Consider the following 21,829-nt stretch of genomic DNA (forward strand, 5'->3'; position numbering starts at 1 on the left):
ATGCCTATGATTGGATAAATGCAGCGTTAAAAGTGATCGCGCCATTGCACCAGAAGAGATATTATTATTGGGGGGTGTTTTTGCTTTGAGCGCTTTTTCAGCGAACGCCAGCAAGACGCGTCGCCACAGAAAAAAAAAAAAAGACCACTACAACCAGAAAACACGATACAGGCGCTGGCTGCTATTGCGCCTCAGGGCTCTGTGCTTGCGTGGGTCGGATGTCCATACGAAAGGCTTTGGATCGAACTGCAGCTCCGTCATCAAATAGGTTGATCGCGCCCCGGTGACGACATTCACATTATTATTAAAAAGTATAGCTCAACGTAGGTACCGAATATTGAAGAGAATGGAGCTGAAAACGAGGAGGCAGAGGGTAAAAAGGAGGCGGTTCGTGACCTCCGGAAGCGATGAATACTGCCGCCGACATAACCTAATTTTCTGAACAAATCAACAACGCAAGCGGGTATATTCATTATTCTATTATTTTTGAACATGGCTGAAGGTACGCAGAAGCCGTCGCGTAACAAAAAGAAAAAAGAAAGCCACATATTTTTATCTCTAAACACGCGACTGGGCGCATATAACCGGAACTAAAAACACCGGAGGGACGAACGAGAGGAACCGCCGAAACAAGGAGCATGGCGCAACAAACGATTCTCCGAAAGACCCATCACGCTCTGACGACACATTTCCGGTGCGCGGCGCTGAATAAACGAAGTTAAAGGCAAACCGAAAACGAAGACAAAAAGAAAAAGGCGTGCCCTGGAAAGGGGAACGCCCACAGGAAGATCAGGCCACGGGAGAGATCATACCACTAGAGACCTCGCTGTTTGTCTGCCCAAATAAAAAGCACACCACGTTGTGGCTAGATTCTGGCTTTTGCCGGTGACCGCACGCTCTAATAAAACAACGCTAAAGAGAACTATATATATATATATATATATATATATATATATATATATATATATATATATATATATATATATATATATATATATATATATATATATAAAACCTTGAGGGAACACCTTTCTCCTTCTTTCGGAGGCAATTGGCGGGCATAGTTGCTCGGCTCTTCGCACCAAAGAAGCAGCAGCAGCTGATGTGCGCCCCTGGCGTCCTTCTTTCCCCTGGACAGGGCCGTCCGTTCGAGGCAGGCCAAATCTGAGGTCAGACGTTTTTTGATCCCGATCGAAATGCGGCCTGTCCAGGGTTATTAATCGATTGGCCGGCTTGCCCGAATAGCCGGCCGGTCACCCGATCAATGTCCTTAGTTAGAACAGCAGCGTGGCGGCTTAAACAATCACAAGCGCGAGCCGCGCAGATACCGCGCGGGTCGCAGAGAACATAAATAGCCCACCAAGTTTGCAGAAGCCACGTAAGCTGGCCGCTTCGATCAGCTCGACTTGAGGACCACGCGTGTAGCGGCTGCAGTCTCCTCCTCCTCCTCCTCTCTCGGTAGCGCTATCCGGGCCTGCGAGTGAGCAGATAGCACCAGTTACACGGCCGCCGCCCATTACGGGCACAACGGCTCGATGCGGGCGCTGAAGGAAACGCTTGTGCAGCGCCACTATACTGTGTACACCTGCACAGCCGCTAAGCCTACTGGCTCCTGTCGCTGCGCAGTGACGCTGAGCTCAGCGCGCTGCCCGCATGCACTGCGTGCGCGCATGCTTGTGCGGCGCCCAAGCGTCAGGCGAATTTCGCAACATTTCTAAAGCGCCCTCGTCGTGACCCACCAAGACACCGACTGAAAGTGTCACTGATCACATTAGACTGGGGAGCATTCAATTTAGAGTACTTATCGAGACTTCATTGAAGCTCCCGCACAAGTGCGGTTTATCAGCACTAAAAGAAAAGAAAAGCTGACGAGAGTGGCCATATTCAAGCACTTTTTGTGGATGTGTATACGTTCCATACGATCTCTTTCTGAAAAAGTGTTGTTGGTGTGAGTGCTTTATTTCTATCATACACGGCACCCTTTATGTAAAGTTATATAGCGCTATTCTTTTCTTGATCGACGTCCCTTGCGATTTTATTTGTAATGGTTTGTAGTTGAAGCTCTTATGCACTAGGTGCGCTATATACATACGTAGTTTATGTTAATGTTCTATGCATGCTTTACAGATATACAAGTGTCACAGGGGCGTAGCCAGAAATTTTTTTCGGGGGGGGGGGGTTCAACCATACTTTATGTATGTTCGTGCGTGCGTTTGTATGTGTGCGTGTATATATACGCAAGCAAAACTGAAAAATTTCGGGGGGGGGGGTTTGAACCCCCCCCCCCCTTGGCTACGCCCCTGAAGTGTCATCTGGTGCTGTACATGTACACCAGGGAAATTTCTCCGCTATTAATTAAAGTCCATCTCCTTCTCAGAGTTACGTAGTGTAGGAGTGTATATATGGATATACATATAAAATACTGCCTCTTCATGAAATAATGTATAGACGGTGCCGCATCCGCGCAGTAAAATTTATTTTCATCGTGTCAATTAAAACACGGGTTTCAGCATTTTGATATAATCAATACATTTATTTAAGGTTTTCTGTTTAACACAGGATATTTATATAGTGAAATTGGACCCTAAATGTGTTTCCGGAAGAGCCCTGGCAGAAGTTAACACTTTTTGCAGGCTGAGAGCAACAGGAGTTTCACGGACGCGGTTGCTATGGAAATGTGGAGGCTTGGGCCACCTGTCTTAGCACTGTGAGCTTTGGGAAAAACATGTAACAGGCCAGGCGTGCAGAGTTCTTACGCTGAGGTTTCTTTCGTCTCTTACACTTGCCCAGCGCTGGTCCTTCTGTTCTTTTCGTCTATCCCGTTTTTCGCCGCTCTACAGTTACCAAGGCGAAATCCTTAGATGGATCGAGCAAAGAGATCCGGCGTCCGGCGCAGTACCAGTGGTACCAAAAATCATACGACCTCAATATCACATGACGCCATCCTGTGACATCATCATGGCGTCATGCTATGATAAGACGTCGTCTCAGCGACATCATCACATGACAACTTCGCTTGTGTAGCGAAGCGACATGGGCGAGTTGATGCACATTCATATTATACTATACAGCGCAATCACACAGAGACACAGTAAAGAGCGGACACAAAAAAGAGCGCTGACTAGGAACAGTTGTTAGTCAGCGCTCGTGTGTCCGCTTTTTATTGTGTCCTTGCGTGTTTGCGCTGTAGTAAAAGATGAGCGCCGCTTGTTCTAAAGGTGGGAAGATTCCGGACGTAGGGAAAAACCAGGCGAGGTGCAGAAAGTTTCAGCGGGGGGAAGGAACAATACAGTCGACTGAGAAAGTTAAAGTAATGTAATGAGTGTCTGACAAGAGCATAGGCTTTCGCCTGTGCTCTCCTTAGTATTGCCTTAAGGAACTTTCACTGTTTCAACATATCGTATAAACTCGCCCAACCTTTCGTGTTTTCACGGTTCCTTTTGTATGAGTGCTCACTCTAGTATGCATGGCACCGACTGGTGCGCTGCCCATAAGATCGTCACAAATATGTGACGGGCCGGTGCTTGCGACGAACGCTGAGGATTGTTTCCTGGTTTCAAGCATGCCCATTTCAGCATTTCCAACCAATAGAAGGAGGAGGGGGGGGCGGGGGCGGGTTGCGGTGATACTTGGCTCCCCCTAATGTCATAATCTAATAAACAAAGAGGAAAAGCGTTGTTTACCTTAACGTTAACAAGGTGACTGTTGCAAACGTTTACGGCACGCTCATACAATATGGCCAGTAGTCAGTCAAGAATTCTTTCGTGCGATAACCTGTATTTGTACTTTGACGTGTGCTTATCGGTTCCTGGAATCGTTAAGAAGGCACGCATGTCACCGCTAGCCATGAAGCAGTTGTATTTGCGTCTGTTGGAAGAAACCTACATTGATCGCAAGCATGTTTACACCGATGGCTCCACTAATTCTAACAGCTCTACTGGAGCGGTGGTTGTTCCATCTGATGACGTACTGTTACAGTTCAAGTTTTCTCACATCACGACGTCGACAGCCGCAGAGCTCGCAGCGCTTCAAGATGCGGTCAAGTACATCCTGCAGCAGCCACCTAATCGATGGGCCATCTTTTGCGACTCCAGGTCAGCCTTACAAACACTACGGTTTGCTTTACGGCACGGATTACACGAACAATCCGTGTACGAGATAAGGCACGACTACCACCAAGCACTCGAGGAAGAACATGATATTATATTTCAATGGTTGCCGAGTCATTGCGGAATTGTCGGCAATGATCGCGCGGATGAAGCTGCACGATCGGCTCATGACCAAGATCTGCGGACACCCATACCACTCTTGAGAACAGACGCCGCGTGGCGACTACAATCACTTGCACGCCGTATCACTCTTCTGCAATGGAACACGCCGACTTTTTCCAACGCGCGCCTGTATTCGATTGACCCAAATTTGCAACTTCGTTTGCCATCAGGGCTCTCAAGACGCGATGCAACTTTACTGTGCCGCATGTGGTTGGGCGTGGCATTTACGAATGCGTATTCGTGTCTCATTGGAATGGCCAGCAGTGCGGCATGCAACATTTGCGCCTGCGAGGAGACGCTTGAACACATTCTATGCCACTGCCCATCATACCAAGCTCAACGACGTAGTATGGAAGTCAAGCTCCGTCACCTGGACTCGAGACCGCTGACAGAAAAGAAGATCTTGGGACCTTGGCCTACGGTCTCGCATACGCGCAAGGCCACGAAAGCCCTCTTGTGCTTCTTGAGGGCCACCGGACTTCACGAGCGCCTGTGAACTAACAGCGCGAGTTCGTGTTGTGTAGTTCATCCATCCCTTTCTTACTCTTCTTCTTTCTTCTTTACCCTCTCTTTTCTATTATTTCCCCTTCCCCCACCCCAAGTGCAGGGTAGCCAACCGAGCCAAAGCTTGGTTAACCTCCCTGCCTTTCCTCTTCGTATCTCTCTCTCTCTCTAAGCAAAGCTAGACAGCGTAAAATATACGGAACACACAGAAATACGCACAGATACAGCGCTGCATATGTGCGTCTTTCTCGGTGTTCCGTCTTTTTTGCACTGTTTAATATTTCTTAAGCATATACGAACCGACTCGCCCAAGCATCTGTTTTAATTAACTGTATTTGTAGTGTGCTGTGCGAGATGTGTGCAAGCTGAGATTGTCAGCTGCATGCAACGCAGGCTCTCATGCAGTGACGACACCTGTCTTAGATGCTTTCACAGTGGCAGGTGCACTACGTTTCATCAAAACAGTTACGGAAGTTACGTAGACCTCGTCCTGGTACGCGTCAGGCGCGCGCGCTACTCGGTCGCTCGTCGTGTTGTAAATTTGAAGCTCGCGTCCACCTCCGGCGAACTGATTGGGAACGCAAAAATTTATATGACGCATTCAAAGGTCTTTTCAGCATTTGCGATGGAGGCGAAAATGCTGAACTCCAACACAACGCTGGCTAGCAGACCGCGTACACGAAGCTATCGGCCGTCTTGGCTCGCGTTTCTATGCTCAAGATCACAAAGGTTTCACAATGAGCAACATCCGCCTAGAGGAAGAAGGACTATGGCCACCACTGACAGTGTGGTACGCGCCACTTCTTTATTTATACACCCATAGGCGCGGTATACACATTCAAAAGTGACAAACGTAACTCCTCCGCCATAGATTCGCATTATCTATTTTTGTTTGTTTGTAGTTATTATTGTTATTTCGGTGGATCATCCTCTGTTAGGTTCCCGCGGTTGTTTTGAAATAACGCAACTTCCTGGCCTAAGAAGTAGTCGTTCTAAAAAGACAGGGCGTGCAAACACGGACACAAGAAAGGAGTCAGGACACCACAAACGCCGTTACACCGGCGTTTGTGGTGTCCTGACTTCTTTCTTGTGTCCGTGTTTGCACGCCCTGTCTTTTTAGAATGAATACTTACCAACTAGCTCAGCTCTCTGTTATTCTAACAAGTAGGCTGCGAGTTGTTTCGTCTTGAACACCGAGGGTTTGAATTCGCCCACAAGAATACAGATGGCGCAATGCTGTATACAGTGCCTACCCAATCACTTAATGCTCCGCCTATACATCTACTCTGCCCACTTTTGACCAATACATCAAACGGGACGGAAGAAGGACTTTCTATCTTGCGCGCATTTTAAACTGCGACGGCAGCGAGAGAGCCATAGTTCAATATCGCATGTGCCAAGTACTAAAACATTCATGAACATGCCTGGAAAGTACGCTGTAAAAAGAAGAACGTTCAAGGAAGACCTGGGTGTGTTGGTCAAACGTCCTTTAGAGTGAAAAAAAAATTTTTTTGACGGCTGTCAGTGAGTCATAAGTGCGTAATAAGACCAACATTACCATAAGCGCTGGGTTATACAAAAAACGATCTTTTAAGCAAACACAAACATCTCAGAGGAAACATCAACCTTAAAATATCGAGTCGGACATTGATTTTTTCTTCTCATTTCGAAATAAGGTGTGATACAATGCATGCGTGGAGTGTGCGTCTTACTTATTTAAATTATTCGACACATGCATGCAATGCCGTTAGCAAATGGACGTCCCGGCACCGCGATGTGGTTGTAAGCGATGAAAAATTCCGTTAGGTATTCGGGCCCACCATCGCCCGGGGTCGTTACAGTAAGAAAACCGCGAAACAATATCTCACAAAGTGCTATCTCACGAGACGCAAGATCTCACATTGTTGTGTCCATTCAAAGAGATACGCATAATGCTGCCGCACTGTGCACTGTTTTAAAGCGATGCACACGTACTATAATGAAACAGGAAAAGGAAAGTTAGATTGCTATGCCTAAATTGGTACAACAGATTCGTTTCCTGCTCGCAAATACCTGGCAACAAATGCAAGGCATTCTTGTACCATGGCAGTACATATCAATCAGTAGAACTTATCTCAGTCATGCGTTCGCTCAGCAAGTACAAGCGGTGCCTCCTTACAACAGCAGCTCTCATCTACAGGTGAACCACTCGAAAGTGCGCCTAGTGGATAAAAACAAAAAGGTGTTTTAATCCCTTACATTGGAAGAGAAAGGAATATCCGACAGTTACGCATAGGGAATTCTCGAATTGAACCCGTATCAAATATTCAAGGCTGAATCGCATTCAAATTTTAGGATATTCGCGTTCCTAGTTCAAGAATGTTTAGTCGGTACTGAGTTAGACTGGCATATTTTTGTGAATTGGTACTGTACCGTTAAGCCCTAATTGAATCCATTATGATCTCGTTATGATCATAATACAGTGCACTGACGTTCAAGTCAACTGCGTTTATTTGTCGCATCATTCGTGTTAGTATGCGGATAGCTCTTGCACCAACAGATGAACAATACGAAGGGTACAGATAACACAGCTTGTGGCACGCGCAGGCGTTATTTATAGATGTCAAGTGAACTGTCCATTGTGACATTATACGCACGATTGCTTTAACACATTTACTAATTTATGTGTTTGTTACCTAAATTCTTCATTTTATTTGTTTATTATTAGTATTTTTTTTTTGCCGTGCAGCATGGAGAGATGAAGCAGACGAGATAGCATCTACCTTAATCTCCCCACAGACACCGGTATATCAGAGAAAGGATTGCCTGCCGCCCCGCCACGGTGGTCTAGTGGTTATGGCGCTCGACCGCTGACCCGAAGTTCGCGGGACCGAATCCCGGCCGTGGCGGCTGCATTTTCGATGGAGGCGAAAATGTTTGAGGCCCGTGCACTTAGACTTGGATGCACGTTAAAGAACCCCAGGTGGTCAAAATTTCCGGAGCCCTCCACTACGGCGTCTCTCATAATCATATCGTGGTTTCGGGACGTTAAACCCCAGATATTATTATTAGGATTGCCTGCCACGAAAAGGTCATGTTATGAGAATAACATGACCTCTCATTAATGCATGTCACGCCACCTTCTGTCAATCCAAGGCACGAAAAGCGTATGTTAATTCGGTAGACGCATATGAAAGATAATGGCATCTGTGTGCTGGCCCTCATTCATGCAATAGAAATTTGTCTAAGACGAATAGGAAATATGCGTGACAACGGTCTCAAGCCAACCAAACAGTCGAGCAATCTCTTTGCCGGAAGTGCGTTTTTTTGTTGTAAGAATAAAAATAAATTGTCAAAAGGAATATTATAATGTCATTCTTTCTGCGCTGGTTCTTACCGAGATGACATTTGACCATAAAATCCAGGATTTCAAGTGCTCAAAAGATAGGAAGCGGCCTTCGTCATTTCATCAGCAAGCGAGACAGGGGCTTGCGATACCACTACAAAAGCTTAATTTTCAAAGAAATGTTTTCGTAACACATATCTTCGCAATTCGCTGGTCGCATTCGCTAGTAATATGTCAGGATTGGCTAGAATTTTTTCTTACGACTGTATAGGGTGTTTATATAGCAGAGAATCGCAACCCGTTCAGTGTGTGTGAGCGAGCAAAAGTTGAATGCGAATTAAGGAAAGAGAATTACAAAGCGGATGAACACGCTGCAAACGAAGTTTGAGGTTTCCATAATATGCAAACGAAGAGATGAATCTTAAGATGACAGTGGGTGCTATTCAGCGCTATAGAGTTTCCTGTGGTTTGAATGAGAAAAGCTGTGAAGTGCAAGAGGACTTGTACGGTGGATTACGACACTTCTTCTTATATTAGGATCGAAGTCACATAAAATTTTAACATGAATAAATTCAAATTAGAAAATGCATGAACTCTGTTCAGATGGAAGTGGATCCCATATGCTCTCTGACATTTGCCCGCCACTGCTAACAAAGTCACGAGCATCTTTTTCTTTTCTTTTGTATAGTAGGGACGTGCCATATATCTATTCGCGGATCTTCGTTCGTACGTAAAAAGGAAGAAAACATCTGCACATTCCCTTGCTGGTCGTGCGAACACAACGCGAAGATGTCGGGACAGGCTTCGATGACAAATCAGAATTGTAGATCAAGACCTTTGTAGTCGAATGTGCAGCAATATGCATACATGGAAGACCGAAAGGCGGCAGCGAAAAGCTCACGCCTTTGTTACATTATACTTTACTTGCCGCAGAAGGGGTATCTCTTTTTGTGGAACTATTAAATTCTGACTTTTCTCCATTTTATTAAGACACAAGGGAAAAAATAAACGAAAATCAGCGTTCTTCTATCTTCAGCGCGTCCTTTGTGAGAAAAGCGGCGACTTTTTTTTTTTTTTAACGCTGGCACCACTAGCGTCAGGAGAAATGCAACTAAGTGACAGTTTCAAAACTCTGTTGTGGTTTTGGTTATCGATTTGAAACATCATTTGAAACGCAAATGCGGCAGCGTTAGTTGTTCGGAAAGCATGTTTCCGTTCGGAATCTCAAGTTCAGGAATTCCGGACCCGAACAACCAGCGCCCCAAGCGTCCGTGCCGTGGAAACACGCACGTTTTTACACCCGAAGCCGCTACTTTTTTTAGACTAAACAAAAACGGGCACTAACAATAAAACTACGTCGAGGCACTGAGCCCCGCACCAGTTATAGAATGACACCAGTTCTTCATTTTTTTTAATATTGCCGATTTTTCATCGCAAACACCGAGCGACGTTCGAACTATGGAGGTGTGTTCAAACAGATCGCCATATGTTTTGGCCATTTTTGCCCATAAGAGCTCGGTTTCTTAAAAAGAAAAGTAGTAGATGAAACGGAATCTTACAAATTCAACGATATTTACTTTTCAAGCTATCTCTAAATGTGCCTAAAATGTTGGGCTTCAATACGCAACCACAAACTTAAACGCAAAGGTGTACGCAAAAGCGCCATCCCGGAAGCATTTGTTGCACGTTTTAGGGTTACTACAACCGCAGTTGGAGTTTGGTGATAAAACCAACGCTCATTCGTTGCTTCGACTGAGCCTCGTGCGCAGCACAACTTTCTTTTTATTATTATTCGGCGCTATTTCGCTGTTTGATCCAACGGCTGGCGGAATGCAGTTGTGTGCATCGTATGCGATAGCGTGGGAATATGAAATTTTTAAGCCGATAGCTTGCCGCCTAACGGCGTAATGTATACTACTCGGTTACGGGCATGTTTATTCTGCGAAGTTTAGTTCTAACGCTAATAGCATTCTTAACATTATCAGACCTGCATCCTAGCTTTCCGGCTATGTTTTCAAAATACTTCTACAACTACGAACCTCTTCTTTTCTATTTTTTTTTTTCGGAAGAGGGGACGAAGCAAGAATGTTCTTTTCTTTTTTTGGAATGTCATGCTGCAGTGCAAATCGATGTCATTTTTTGCTGCTCCTGAGACTTCCTGCGCCTTCCGGCAGAACAAATTTGTTACACTTGTTAATACATCTTTAGACCCGCTTTATCCACATAGCTCAATTGCTTGCACAAATTAGGACTTGATCGAAATTTCGCGAGGTGGCGAAAACGTAAACCGCAGAAGCGGCCGGTTTCTCATCTCTGTCCTCGTATTCCGATTGCTTTATCAAGTACAGCTTTTGTTGCACACATTCGCGCAATGACGATTTCTGTCAAAAGATATGCCGCTAATGCGATTACAAAATTCTTTGTCTCGGCGACAGCCTGCGTAATCCTCTCAAAGGAATGTATAGGGGTTCAAATATACCGGATTTCGAGCTTCCTTTTTTTTTTTCCCGTATACCGTAAAATACCGAACACTTACTTTACCGTACAATGACAGCCGCTTGTTTCGAACTGATGTTTCGCGAGGCGCGAACCGGATATCCCATTCACGGCACGAGCGCCGCGCCACATCCATTAAAATTGCATTAACTCTTACGCTTACACTGAGCAGGGCTGCGTCCCTAACGGCTAAGGTGTAATCAAAGTAAGCATCGGTGCTTGCGAGCGCCGAAGACATCAGTAAAATACATTCGGGAATTAGAAATGAGATTTCGCTGGCTGCTTTTCCTCCTTTCCATTTTCCCATGACCCACAGCGACCATTCTGTTCTCACTTGCTTCGGGGAACAACTGGTATAGTCCTGCACGGACTCGAGCGCGCGCTTTCTTGGCATGCCTTCCCGACGCGCGAATGCGCGCCCGCTCGAAACCGAGCCGAGGGACGCGTTCTGCTTGGAGGGCGAAAGGAGCGAGGAGCAGGAGGCAGTTGTAACTAACGCTGGGAAGGGGAAATATGTCCCGGGTCCAGGAGAATAACGCGATGGCGCTCGTAGAGCACAGCTGTCGCTTTTAGGGCTGCACTCGGCACGTGCGACCGAGCTCCTGCGATGTTAGTGCGACAGTGGCCCTTCGCCCATCCATCTCTCTCCCTCAGTCAGCTGTCGGCCCTATCGCCTATGCCCTCGCGTGCCGGACGTGGACAAAAAGTACTAATCAGCCCAAGCCGCTCATGTATATAGACTGATGTGGTCTGTCTACGCTACAGCCGGTAAATATGCATGTGTAGTGTTGCATCTCACGCTATACTCAATCACTAAGCGGTCGCACTCAAATGATAATTGCGGTTGCTTGTGAGGCGCAGCAACTGTATACAAAGCGGGAACTATATAAAGAAAAGAAAATAGAAAACCCGAAACAAAATCAGCATCGGCTCTGTGAAGTACCTTTAGATAAGGTTTGAAGCGCAAGATGACAGAGGATCCCACGGCATGTCGTCTTCATCTTTCATTGTGTTAAAAAAAGTTCTTTGAAGATGAATCACAGCTCGCTATTATCGACTTTCAAGGCCCCTATTCACAAAAACGTCCTACGCTAAAATTTTCGTAAGAGAATATTTCAACGAATCACGATGCGGGACATGGCTGGCTAACGAATAGGTAAACGCGCTCACTAAAGAGAACGTTTTGCGAATTCGGTCCCAGAGTTTTTTACCCGAGAAGCGGGCCTGTGCCGTGCTGCCGTCAAGTTACCGAGTTGTCAGAGGTGAGCGCGAAAAATGAGCACAACCTTTTTTTCGGCCTTGTCCTAAACCGCCAACCACGCCCAACGAGCGTTGCCCAGAGAGGCAGCGAACATGACCATTGTGTATACACGCGCCTCCCGCCCAGCGTCGGCAAGGAATTGCACGCCCATCGGTGATACCCACCATCAAAGCTCCATTTCCCTCCACTCTCGAGTGACATAAAATTGGGTTGCGTCCTTGGCGCCGCATCGAGCACATGGCGGCTACTCTCTGGCAAAATAGATCCCGCCGCTTCATGCCCCGAAGGTCGATGCCTGGGTGCCTGTTTCCGCTGTTCGTGGTTTTTCGTGCTCTAAGTGCAGTTACGTGTGGCACGTGCTCGGCGGCTCGTCACGAACGCTAGCGAAGCAAGAAGCTGCACGTTAGTAACATGCTTTAGCCTTGCCACTTTAGGAAAGACTCACGGCTCGGCTGTGGTGTATACCATCTGCGTTTCCAAAAATAAAATTATGGCTCTAATGTTTCAACGTTCTCGGGCTTGACGCTGCCGTATGTAGCCGTCCTGCCATATAACATATCTCTGCATCCGGACGCCTGCAGCAGCGCTCCTAGCAGGAAGAGTTTGTAACTGCCAAATGCAGTTACGAAACTATACGCGCTCTTTAAAAAAAATATATTTTCGTTCCTTTATTTAATGTGCCGTCAATAAACTGTGAGCTTTTACTTGTCGTCTTCATGGCAGCCGACGAAACCGGTAGTTGCGGAGCGGTTTACGTAGCCCCCGCGATCCTAGAGCGGAAGAAAGTTCATGATTCTGGCGGAAGTGTTTCCACACCGAGATGAAAGCGAATGGCGAAACGCGTGTCGCAGTCATAACCTTAATCAACCTGAGTCGCGTCTCCATAATGGTAGCTGTGTGCTAACGTAGCCGTCTTCTTGTCTGATGGCACGTCGGAGAAGACTAAACTTTGACACCGGCTGGTTTATATTTCTTATACACCTGCATGCAGATTATCTTGTCCACACGCCTTTAGGTAGCTGGTTGTGAAGTTACACATAGCAGCGCACGCGCACCATACATTTCAGGCAAGAGATGAAATAACACGGATAGGGAACACCAACGCACAGCGACCCACAAATGCAGTCAACGATGATACGTGAGCAACAAATTTCGCCGCAGAGCAAATAAAGCAAAGCGGCGTTCAAGTTCAGCCGCCACTGAATCAAACTCTATGACACACATGCCGTCGCCTTGAGAATTATATCGTGCATTAGGGTAATCAGTGATAAACAGTACAATATAATGCAAAACTAGGGGGGGGGGACGCTCTTCTTTTTGAAATTTGATTGACTGAAGGGTTTAACGTGTAAAATGCGACGCATCGGGTTGGGACAGTCTCAGTGTTCATCCAAAGTTCCTTGATCGAGCATTTTTGCTTTCATCTACACCCGCAAGGCCGCCGCCACCATAATCATTCTTCTTTATTTACATTTCTACTTTCTCGACTGAACGCAAGAAAGTATTTTTATTTGCCGATGAATGAGACGCGTCTTTTTTCTTTCTTTTTCTTCTTTAGTGTTTACGTTGTTTGTACTGAATGTTTTGCTGGTTATTTTTTATGCTCGTAACTCCCTCCAGCCTGCGCGTCAGCACTAGACAGAAGCCGCCGTCTCACAGCTTCTGACCTTCCTCGCTCCCCTATAAAAGTGAAGTGCCCGCAGCCTTGGCCCTCTCAATTCCGGTCGCGCTCGGCCGCGCGTCGGGCATCGGTCATCGCAGTTGACAGGGCGACGATATAGCTACTCTGGCAGTCGTCGGCTGCTGGCAGTGCGCATGACGACTCTCGGCCTTGCCTGTGCCGCGCAGTCACAGTCGCGCTGCACCGGAGTCTCTCTGGGCGGCTCGGCACTGTCACACAAAGTTGACGTGACATCATGGGATGACTGTCGACACAAGAGCCACATGCTTTTCAGAAGTTTGTTGAGGCTACTTATACAGGCCACCCTATGTCTGTATGAAGCGTTTAAACATCGTGTAAGTCTTCGATGGTGTAAAAGTTTTTGGGGCAAGATTGGCCATGTCACTTCGGAAGGACTTATTGTGTGCTTTAATGGCCATTTTATAAAGGACGCGTTTACCGTAATGAAAAGATATGAGCGCTCACGACACGGGGAGCCCGGTTCCGTCCAGGTTGAGTTATGTTGACTGTCAGACTAAGGCAGGCCTGCAGTGTGGTCGACGTCGTAGCAGTCGTCCCCTGCAGCGTGCCTTTTATATGTTCTTGACTCTTCGTTGTCTCAACATTCTCAGATAAATTTGCAAAACTCCAGGAGCAACTTCAGGTTACTTGACGTCGTTTTCGGATATCCATGGTTGTTTTACAGATGAACGCCGCATTGTAGCGCGACAGGTCTGCATCACGCGTACTGAGCTTGTCGGAAATGCCGCGCAATGAATGAGTAAACCTGTAAATATAGCAGTGGTTTGTTTTTAGCGACCAAAGGAAACTCTTCCGTCTAGTTAGCATCCCGAGAGCACGAAACAGTCAGTACTTGGGTTATCAGGACGTGTTAGTGGATTTTCCCGAAGAAACATTACCTTGATTGCGTATCCAAGCTACAACGAGCCTGCATATCGGCAGCGCCAACTCACGGTAATAAAAAGAAACGAAACGTAAAGGATTATAGGGCTGTGCTTTAATTGAATCTTATTAGAAGAATTTTATTACAGATACGCACGTAGGCACCAACACTGATCAGAAGCGCGGCTATATGCGCACACCCACAAGAACAAGCTGCGAAGCTGCAGAAAACACCAGCCCAGATTTCCACCATAATTGCAGCGATACATTTTCTTTCACATTGCGAAGGTATCGAGACGCTCAGAGATGAGCAAAGTCTGAATGAAGTCGACCTCTCGCGTTATACTCAGCCGTATTACCACGCATCGTAACCGGAGCTGGCGAACGTTCGCTATTTTAAAAGACACGCACTCTAGTATACACCGTGCGAAATATATGTAGCAGTTTATGCCACGTCGAAGTCATATGCTAGTTTTTCAATACTTGTACACCTCTACCATTAGTTTCGACAAGAAGAAACTTTTCTTCAGTGTAGTTCAATGCAAAAGATATAACAGGTAGGAAACTCCAAAGCAATCGGCCGCAATTACGTTGCATAGAAAGACTTTCTACGGTAATGAAAGCCGTCACTGAGGCAAGAAATACGAGCTATTGTTACTGCGCTTTGCGTTTGTCGCGCAATAACCAAGGACTCTACCTGCGCACCCGCACTACGCCTCGCCATTTCGGACGTGGTTCCCAGAATTGGAAGATGAATTTTAACTGTTATGCTTTACGCTTACGGCACCTTACTCTGGCCAGGTGTGTTTATGTGTCTAACTGCATTTTTGGCTTTCAAGAAGGAACAAATAATGGCAGCTTCCCACTAGTGGTGCCAAGCCTGAAGGTAGAGCGGAGCTGGATGGCCTTCCTTGTTTCTATTTATTTTTCTCTTTCTTTCTTCTTCTCTTTCTTGCTCTTTCTCCCTGTTTGTTGTATCTCTTTCTTTATATCTCTTTCTTTATATTTCTTTCTTTCTCACTATATTTTTTTTTCTCTCTCTCTCTACTTCTTTCTTTCTGTTTCTTTGTTTCTCTCTCTTTCTTTCTCAATGTTTTTCTGTGTTTTTATCTTTTATGTGCTTAGGCCCTTTACTTTTCTTTATTTTTCACTTTCTCTGTCTTTCTCTCTCTCTCTATGTTTTTCAGTCGTTTTACCTTTTTAAGTCTGTATTCCCTTTATTTCTCTCTATTTCTCTCTTCCACTTTCTTTTTCGCTCCCTATTTTTTACGTGTTCGTTTATCGTTTGACACTCGCACCTGCTGTACACGGTAGTGGGGCTTGCCCGATTCCTGTGGCGCGTACCCACCTGAGGAGTTTTGCACGACGGAGCCCAAGTTACCGATAGCTTAAACAACTTCACTGTAAAGAGAATGAAGAGGGCGCGCGCCGGCTCATGATGATGATAGTCTTTTTTTTACGACGAAGCACAAGCTACCGACAGCTTAAACAGCTGTAAAGAATGACTCTTCGAAGTCCCGCGAGGAGGCTCACTGTGCTCAAGATTCAAGAATGACTCCTGTATACGCTACAAAGGACCCCCAGTAGCACTCGCGGCAAGCAGCGTATGCAATCTTGAACGCCAGTCGCGTGCCGAGCATGAGGGAGCTTGCACTGCCGTAGGCCTCTGAGGCACAACGTCGAAATGCATCGCTCTGCGCTCTAGGTAGCTTGCCACTTCTGAAGGCGTCAAACGCTCTCGGAAACAGTTGCCAAAGGTAGGACTGCGCACTTGGCGTAACATTGCCACCGAACCAATTGCTTGTTTTACCAAGCATCAGTCCATCCAATGATTGCGTAAAACACCGATGATTTCCCTCAACTCCTTATCTCTCCTCCTGCAATGTACCACACCCACGGCTTCATTTTTTCGTTTTCTATTTAACCACTCATACACCGAGAACCTCATTAAAAGAGCATCTGGGCCTTTTTGTCATACCACTGTCTCGTGGTCAGAAGACTCCCAACAACATCAAAACACAGACTTCGAGCTCGTACTTTCTTGTATTTGTAAATATTTCCACGCTTTAGTGGTCACATGACCTTTCCCTTCCACGAATTTTCCATCAAGATACCTCGCGCCACGGGGTAAAACGAAAGTCTTTCACTACTTCTGCGTCGAGCGAACTTCGCGCAAGAAATTAATATGGGTAGCGTGGTGCACTTCTGACGCAGAGTTACGAGAGAAGCACGGCCAAACAACCCGAAGTGAGCGGGAGAACGATGGGGGGACTGAAGGGGTGACAGCAAGGCAGGGGGAGACCACAGGCCAGCGAGGCGATAGTGCTCCCCCCAGTTAGCAGGACTACAAGTTAAGGCCTCATAAAGTACGCAGGGAGAAGAACAACGGGGAAGTTCTTGTTTTTCGCAATGACATAGGAAGACACAGCAAGAGTACGAGCGGTAAAAATATAACCTGCGTCGAGCCAAAAAACGGGAGAGGGTGGCGCCCGGAGAGCCACGGCAATTTACTTTCTGAGGTTGGGCGGAAGCGCCTGTAGGCATTTGTGTAAAATAATGCAAACAGCCAAGCAGAAGGGTGCGGCTCGGCCATACGTCTTTGCAGCAGCGAACACTATTAAACTTGGTTCCGAGTCTTCTCTGTATACGCTCTGCTCCAATTTTCTTTCTCTTTTTTTTCTCACTCTCTCGTCCGTTCTCTCTTTCACTCGGGCCTGTCCGGGAATGAGCGCGCTGTTCACCCTCTTACATTTAGCAGGATTGAGCGCCGCTGCGAAGGAGAACGAAAGAATGGGTAAGAAAGACAACGAGCTGTGCGAAGCTCCCGGGGGAGCCTGAGCAGGGGGCTTACGCGGCTGTTCCACTACAACGCGTAGCTGTTTCGATAGAGCACTTTGCTGCATTGCTGCTTTGTTAGGAGGAGGCCACGGTCTCGGTTACTGACGCTGCGCCTATATATATATGGTTGGACTGAGAGGAGTGTGAAGGACACGTTTTCATTAGCCAATTTTGACTTGATTGCTTGGTTGGTCTGGTTGTATTGCTACAGACGAGACATAAGGGGCGCCAGAAAGCGCCAGCCAACGAGTGTCTTACTGTATCCACTGATTAATGAGTAATTTAATCATGCCGAATGAAAAACAGCTTGTTTGGCTAAATCATGTTTCTCATCCTGTATCATCTTGCAACGTTAACAGGAGAGTTTACCGAGGCCGCTGTTTATTCCAAGAAGCATTCGATTTCACTTGATCTCCTTAATGTGATATGTATAAATACCGTGTAAGGCGGTATGCGTGAGTGTGCGTCTTTCTTAACCTCACTCCATACTGGACACACCCGCCGCCTGAGGACGTTGAAGTGCACATCACTGTCAGCCACTGCATCCTAGCAACTATATTCTGATTAGAGTTGCTTAAAAAACCATTGACTTCTTATTTCATTTTCAACGTGCATGTTTTTTTTTTGTCGAATGAAGTATCTTTATCGATTTGAACATAAAGGAAAGATTGGTACAGTTCGGTTGTCTCAGGTGCCATCCATCTCAGAGGAACGAAAAGAAAAAAATAATAAAGCGTGAGGACACTGAAAAACACTGAACATATTCTAGAGCGCGAGCAGACGCACAAAGTTCTTCACACGATTAAAGGAAATTATAAAAAGAGCACAACAGCGCGAAATTAAGTTTCTCAAATGAAAAGTATTTAAATAAAAAAATCAAAGCGTTTGTTTAAATGCTACACAGCAAGCGGGTACCCGTAAATCCATTTTTACTCTAATCTAACATAACGTGTAATCCCGGGTAATTTTTATATTTATCCCCCACAAAAGTCACAACTGCAACTCGTAACCTTCAATAAGGCAAAGAAAGCTTCTATTTACGGATGACTTCTTCAGGCCTGCATTTATTTGTGAATAGAAGTAACTGATTTTGCGTAAGGGAATAAGCAGAATACGTGTAAATATGTGGGTCGCTGATGGAGCTTAATCCCCGATGGGTACAGTGAGATGATCAAAGAAAAAGAAAAAAAAGGCCCCTTTCACGTATGATAGACCTCATTACAATAACTCGACGACCACGTTACTTGGTTTTAGTTCTTGCTCTAAATGGGTCCCGCGTAGCACTCCACGTCAGGGCTCACCGACATATCATGCGCTGCGTGGCAACATCGGATTTCACGTTGCGGCCTCTCGCAAGGACGAGAATTTCCGCGGCGGGCCGAGAGCTCGAGTGCGCCGCCTTGTCGCAACAGTCATTAGAAAAATTGCCCTGGCCATCATATCTGGCTAGGCCAGGGAAAAGTAGCGAGGCTGAGCGAGAGCTCTCTGGGTTGCAATATTTTGTCGTTTCCTTTTATGGCTACATTCCGCGACCGGAGGCTCGCGCAGCGTTACGGACAAAACCACAGACGCGCGCACATACTAACGGGACGCAGATATGAAGGCCAACGAGGCCAGCAAAAGCCGCGCTTATGAAGTATTCACCCCAAACAGCGTAGTTCGCCAGAGACGCTGCAGCCGCACCGTACGTCGGCTGCTTTCACGTTATGGACAGCTGCAAATGATGGTTGAGCTAGTTCTAAATATTGATGCTTTCGTACTTTTGCAAAAAAATTACGTACTGAAAATCTGCTAACAGCTGAGCTGTATCTCCTTTCCGGTTGTTGTTGTTTGTTGTTTGTTGTGCTTGTTGTTGTTGTCGTCGTCGTCTAGAAAACTGGCTCATACTTACGAGGGGGACTGGCCACGGCTGTTTGTCGGCTACATTACTGAAATGTACGAAACTAATAACTCAACGTTTCATCTAGCAAAAAAAAAATAAATAAGTTTATATAATGAAAAAAAGAAAAAAAAAGCAGCAGAACGCTTGCCATAGTGCTCTTGTCGAGGACTGCCGCTTCAGCCTCCCCACAGGAGCCTCGTTCATTGAGAACAAACCTTCTAAGTAGAAGTTTAAGCGTCAACACTTTTGATAGCAGTACGCGGGCCGGTATTTTACTTGTTTTCTTTTTCTTGAGATAATGAGACGCCGTCAGTATATATATTTTTTACCTACAAGGAGAATCGTGGTGTTCGTAACTGCTCCCTCTAAGACCTCTGGAGCGAGCAGGCGAGAATGTCGGATATATATATATATATATATATATATATATATATATATATATATATATATATATATATATATATATATATATATATATATATATATATATATATATATATATATATATATATATATATATATATATATATATATATATATGACGCAGTATTGAATGGGTCGTTGGTGCACAAAGGGCTAATGCTTGGCGTATCGGGCATTGATGATGGTATGTCAATGATTAGAAAGCTCTTCACAGGGTTCTACGACGCCGTTCACTACAAATGCTTCTGGCACTTGGCAGCGTGCGAGGTACGATGCATCTGAGTCATGGGGGTTGCTTCGACTCTCGGGTATGTGTGCACAGATCAATCGTGAGGATGACTCCACATTGCTTTTCCTTTCAAGTGGGTGAGCATTAGACGATGATACGGCAGCAGATATGCCTTGGTTAGGTTCCGGTTTCGAATGTTGGTAACAGTGTGTAACTGTAGAATTAAAACCTTGCGGCGAAAGGCACCTCTTGGACTCGTCCTGGCGTGGCTGGGTATTTTCCCGATGCGTCAGCTCGTTCATGGTGAAAGCAGAGACCCTGTGAGGCATGCGGTCATCGTTGTTAAGAACAGAAGAGCCACGTGATGCAAATCCAGGTGGTGGGTCACGTATGGGATACGACGAATAAGCTGCATTGGTTTGTGCAATTACGCCTCGTAACCTATGGTGCAGTGAAGAGGTAGAAGATGCCGATTCTTGTGCAGAAGGGAAGCCTGATGGACGGCTATGTCTTTTCGTTGGAAAAGAACGTGGACTGCGATGGCTGAGTTGTAAGTTCTCTAGGTGGTGGATTATAGACAAGTCTTCATTGTATTTTTTAAATCGGATGATCATTTCCTCTTTAATTTTGTTCCATGATTCGTCGTTTTGAAATATGTGCGTGAGGTAAAACTTGAAAGCCTCACCGGTGACGTAGTTGTTGAAGTGGGCGACCATGTCCCGTTCCGTCCATGATGCAGCGGTAGCGTGGCGTTCGAAGAGGTTGAGCCAGTCCTCTACGGCTCCATCGTCCGCTGATCCGGCGTACTGTGGGATGGCAAGGTCTGTCAATGACGCTGTCATGATGGTGGTCGCTGGGTGCAGCTAGGACCTGCTTCGCCAGTCCATGTGTGGTCAGGGCGTCTTGTTACTGTTCGTCAGTGATGTGCGACTGATGAAGTGGCTGCCAGGTCTTCATCCTGTCGACTTGTGTGACGCTATGAATGAGAGACGTGCCGTGGCTCATACGCCATACTTTTATTCTATCCACGCGCACTTCTTCCTCGTCGGCTCCTACCAGCCATCCGTGCATGCCTGCTTACGTCACACACACACACACACATACACACACATATATATATATATATATATATATATATATATATATATATATATATATATATATATATATATATATATATATATATATATATATATATATATATTGTGTGTTTGTGTATTTAAGTAAGTCCTACTGCAAACAGTTACCGCGTTTATTCCCACCCAAGTCCTGTCAATGTGGTTACAGTCAATGTTTCTGATGCCGCGTGCCTCTGTTGCGATCGCAGGCTCTGTTCGTTTCTGGCGAACTGCGACACCTCTCGCAAAAGTTATAAAACGCACGCGGTTCGAATACATCCGCTTAAAAGTAAGCGAAAACATATAAACGAACCAGAGAAATTACACTTCTATTGCAACCAGCTCCGAGTCGATGGCTGCACAGCTTGTATACGGCTCGATGGCTGCATAGCCTGTATCCGCATACTGCGGAATTTCTTGATGCTTCTGAAAGGAATGGCATGGAGGCTCATGCACTACACTACAATGCTGTTATCGCATTCTTCAGCGTCGATCTTGCTTGGCATTCCAAGTTGGGCCTGTTGTTGCGCGTGCCGCAGCACAAAGCTTGTACAGTGAGGGAACGGAACATGCCGACGCCGCAGCGCTCGAGAGAAAACTGAACGGGAAACACCTACAACTGCATGGGAGCGAGTTAGACACGCGACTGAAAATTGCGACATACACCCGGATGGCCGCACGTCACCTTCGTGTGATCCGTGTAACATTTGCGGCACCGTCACTTGCACCCAAATGTACAGGTTGGTCCGACAGGGCTTTTTTAGTCGGACAGTATAGGCTATGCCTATCATATTTCCCTTCCTACGCCTGCTGCGTGCTCCATAACATTCTCTCGAGTTTCTCCTTAATTTTCCAAGTTTCAGCACCATATGCGTGTACTGGCAACATGCAACGATTGTGCACTTTTCGTCTTAGGCAC

At 46.0% G+C, this 21,829-nt stretch overlaps 1 protein-coding gene across 2 annotated transcripts in view; it reads right to left on the reverse strand.

Moving 5' to 3' along the window:
- The window catches only part of LOC119375053 (octopamine receptor 1-like), a 517,375-nt gene that overhangs the window by 321,508 nt on the left and 174,038 nt on the right, over positions 1-21,829 (reverse strand). For both annotated transcript variants that reach the window (XR_005180346.2, XM_049420385.1), the window contains exon 3: positions 1,361-1,474. The gene's annotated coding sequence lies outside the window, so the exon portion shown is untranslated. The remainder of the gene's footprint in view (positions 1-1,360; positions 1,475-21,829) is intronic.

Source organism: Rhipicephalus sanguineus, chromosome 1 (assembly GCF_013339695.2).
Source record: "Rhipicephalus sanguineus isolate Rsan-2018 chromosome 1, BIME_Rsan_1.4, whole genome shotgun sequence".
Classification (NCBI taxonomy): Eukaryota; Metazoa; Arthropoda; class Arachnida; order Ixodida; family Ixodidae; genus Rhipicephalus; species Rhipicephalus sanguineus.